The sequence below is a fragment of the Bidens hawaiensis genome, unplaced genomic scaffold (genome assembly GCF_021521415.1).
Source record: "Bidens hawaiensis isolate Kalapana, Puna unplaced genomic scaffold, B.hawaiensis_p1.1 tig00010384_1, whole genome shotgun sequence".
Taxonomy (NCBI): domain Eukaryota; kingdom Viridiplantae; phylum Streptophyta; class Magnoliopsida; order Asterales; family Asteraceae; genus Bidens; species Bidens hawaiensis.
Window position 1 is genome coordinate 14,133 of NW_027491789.1, and position 4,199 is coordinate 18,331.

The 4,199-nt window shown below is 40.9% G+C and overlaps 1 non-coding gene across 1 annotated transcript; it reads right to left on the reverse strand.

Annotated features, from left to right (window-relative positions):
* Nucleotides 1-2,444: 2,444 nt before the first annotated feature.
* On the reverse strand, nucleotides 2,445-2,516 carry TRNAG-UCC (transfer RNA glycine (anticodon UCC)). The gene has a single exon. It is a non-coding gene; the product is annotated as a tRNA-Gly (tRNA).
* Nucleotides 2,517-4,199: the final 1,683 nt, after the last annotated feature.

Genomic DNA, 4,199 nt, shown 5'->3' on the forward strand with positions numbered 1-4,199 from the left:
TTGAAAAATAGTGTAAACTTGTGATTTGTTGCAAATGGGATAGGTCCATAGAAAATTTGTCACGTCATCAACAAACAATATATAATAACGATGACCACCGGTGCTAATTACTGGTGATGTCCATAAATCACTGTGTATCAAATCAAACGGTAAATAAACATTAGAAGTAGATTGAACAAAAGGTAGTCTAGTACTTTTTCCCAAAACACATGGTTGACAAAGTTTTGAATTAACCTTATTACATTGAATAGAACTATATTTATTTAAAACATGCAATAAATTTGCCTCCGGGTGTCCCAAGCGTTGATGCCAAACATCTTGAGCGAGAGAGGTGGAGGAAGGAGAACATATTTTGGAGATGATTTGAGGCGTGAGCGGATAGAGATCCCCAGTACTATTGATGCGTAGGATACGCGCCTCGGTCTTGAGGTCCTTCACAAGAAAACCAAAGGGGTCAAACTTAATAGAAATTTGGTTATCCGTAGTTAAACGACGAACCGATAAAAGGTTTTTGATAATATTAGGTTCAAGGAGAAAGTTGTTTAGTTTTAGGGGTGGGAACGGTGGTGTTAGGGTTTGGCTTCCTTGTCCGACTACGGGAATGGTATTACCGTCACCAACAATTATATGTCGTGAATTGCCATTATTAAAAAAATAATTGAAATTACATGGGTTGTTGGTCATGTGGTTCGTGGCACCTGTATCCATGAACCATGGCTGCTCCAGAGGATTAAGAGTCATGGTATGAAGAGCCTGTTCGATGTCGGTGGGAGTGTAGCCGGCGGTATAAGCCTGAGATGGTCTCGGACCAAGAACTCCATGGACGGATGAGTTAGGCCATGAATTTGTCGGATATGGGCAAGGTGGAGACGACGCCCTTGCACCCGGGTTAGACCACATGCCGGGAAACGGCGCCCATGGATAATACCCGACCTGCGAGAAAGGCCCGCGACCGTGACTAGCCATATTTCTCCCACGACTTCTGCCCCTGCCACGTCTGCGGCTGTAACTGCTATTGTTTACCCGTCCCCTGTCCAGATTCTGGTCATTTCTCGCTTCCGCACGTTGATCGGAGGGTGCGTTTTTGCTGCTGTTAGAGCTTACCTGTAGGGCAGTGGCTTCCGAGTTGGCGGCATGGAGTGCAAGGGCTTCCTTTTCAGTTTCTTCTTGGTATATTTGCGATCGGCAGTTGTTGAAATCGGGCAACGGTTCCTTGTTACGGATCACGGTAGCAATGGTGGCGTATTGTTCTGTTAGGCCACCAAGTAATTTCAAAATCAGTTGTGTTTGGGACATGGGAACATCAACGTTATGAAGTTGGTCAGCAAGCATCTTAATCTCCTGGCAATATACAGCCATGTCCTTGAAATTCTCGAGTCGTGTGTTGGTGAGCTTAGCCTGCAGATACAGAGCACGCGAACTTTTGTTGTCTTGAAAAAGGTTTTCGAGAGTGATCCACGCGTCGTACGCCGTGGTGTTTTTCTTGAGGATGGTTTGAAGGAGGTCGGGGGAAATCGTCCTGTATATCCACTGTAGGACGATAGCATCCAATCTTTTCCAAGAGTCTTGTGTTGAGGCTGGTTCTTTTTCTTTGTCTTTGTTAGCATCCGTAGAGGAGGAAGACGATGACTGTTGTCTCGGCTCGAGATGGTCAGCGACAAGAAACGCTGTGCAGTGGATTTTGAATAATTCTGACCAAGTTACGTATTGAGCACTCTCGTTATCGAGAGTGATCGTAATGAAGTGCTTAATGTTGGTGACTGTGATGGCTGGGTGAATAAGGGATGCCATGGGAGCCGCTGTTTTGAACTGAAGCGGAGGGTGGGAGGGAGAGAAAAGGAAGGAGATAAACTGGCTTATGATACCATAAAAGATGGACTAAATCCCTTGCCTCTTCTCATTAACCAATGTCAATATATATACATAGAATCTCCTATTTTAGGGATATATATACGTATATTTGAATTATGAATAACAAGATAATTATCATCTATTACCTCCAATTATTTTTCGATCTTGCATGGACCCCCAAAACATGATCAGTCCCGCCAATAGAGAACAGGTAAAAATCCTGAACTATCTTTAGGGTCATTGATCTGCAATGAAAGGTCCTTGCATACTTGACCACATCGTATCACATCTCCGTTACCGTTACCGATTTGGACACCAACGGGTGCCACTGATTTGGCTGTTCAATCACTTCCCAAAAATCAGATATGAAATTATGTGATGAACCACCGCGAACAAGAATAAGTACCTCAGTGGAGGTCAACATCCCGTGAACATTCATGGTAGTCAGAAGTGGTTTACCGAGAATCACATGTAAACTGATGCCAACCACCTCGTTGGTGATATCGTCTTCAACAGTTGTTCCGAAGGTTTGTTGATCCTCTGGTTCCTCATCCACTACTAGACGCAATTGAAAAACAAAATTAAATAAATTATGCGTTTGCCGGTATTTGAACCCGGGTCTATTGCTTGGAAGGCAATTATCCTAACCGTTGGACTACAAATGCTGATTGATACATAGTCACTTATTTATCATGAGATCTACGGTATGATATGTATATGTGTATATGTATGTTAATAAAATTTGTAAACTGTTGTACATGAACTGAATATTAATAACTGCTTTTTGTTGTTACGTACAAGTACACAACACAATGCAATGGATTTAGAAGGTCAATAAGATGTCGACAGAAGCTTTTGAAACATATCTAATCGATGATATTAATGCAATGGAGTATATGGTCATCAATAGTGGTTCGGATGTTGATCAAATGTGACCAAATAAAATGAATTATAAGTAAACATTTCAAAATATATCAACCTATAGTGAAATGTGATAAAATATAGTATTTATAATTGTTTTTTGTTGGTAGACATACACAACGACACAATGCAATGGATTTAGAAGGTCAATCAGAGGTCACGGAAGCTTTGAAACATATCTACTCGACGATGTTAATGCAATGGAGTATCTTGTCATTAATAGTGGTTCTGATGTTGATCATGTTAGGATTAGTGAAGGCCTTTGGGCCGGGTTCGTTGGTTGACAATTAGAAGACAAAAGGGGCGGCCCGTTTAATTATGGAGATGACCCATTTGACGTTTTCTTGGTCCCTAAGTTATTTAACCTAATTGTTCTCTATATATATATCATGGTCATGTATTGTAATCTTTGTACCGTACTTAATAAAATACCCTAGTCGCAGCCCGTGGACGTAGGTCGCCTTGACCGAACCACGTAAAATCTCGTGTCTCTTATTTATTGCTTTCGTTTGTGCGTGTGTGTTTGTGTTTTCGCTACGTACCGACTCTGTTTAATACCTAACAAGTGGCATTGAAGGTTCATTACATACACCGGTGCACGGAGACGAGAGCGGCAATATTTACGGTTTGTAGCCTCTGTTCGTAAAACCCCTGGAATTCTTTTTTTTGTTTTGGTGCACGATAATTAAAGAGTGAATTGGGTTAATTATTTCACTTGGTCAAATAAAAAAAGGAAGTGCACATATTCCTTTTTTGGTTTATCGTGATTTGCAAGAAGAAGGAAAAAAGGCACCAGATTATAAAACAAATTAGTTTTATTTGTTTTTGGTGAGTGGCTGTTTGACGCAACAAAAAGAAAACATATTTTCTTGTTTCTCAAGTGTTTAGGGTTTTTTGTCTGGGTTTGGAGACGTTATTATCTGTCACTGGAATTACGCTGCCATCATAAATCAAAGGGAAGCACGGGTGTTACCTACTCCAGTTGCCGATTCAGATTCGAATATTGATGCTTGTTCACCACCTTGAATCGTGGGCAACAACAACCTTTCTTTCAGCCAACATCAGAAGAGACAAGAGACAGGTGTATTTGTTCTTGTTTTCTATTAAAGTTCTGTCTGTTAGGGTTTGTTTGTTTCGGTTTGGGTGATTTAAGTATCGGGTTATTGTTCGGGTATTGTTATTCAGGTTTGCTTTGATTGTGTGGGTCGGTTAGTTGTTGACAGAAGTTTCGGGGTGCAAGAAAGGTTTCGGGTTTTCGGTTAGACTTTTTGTTTATTGGTTTTTTTTCTCTATTTTCTCGTTTGCAATGTCTGAAGACGGGAAGGTTCAAATCGAAAAGTTTAACGGGACTGATTTTGCATGGTGGAAAATGCAAATAGAGGCGTTACTTGGGGAACATGATTTGGATATGGTATTGGAGGAAAAGC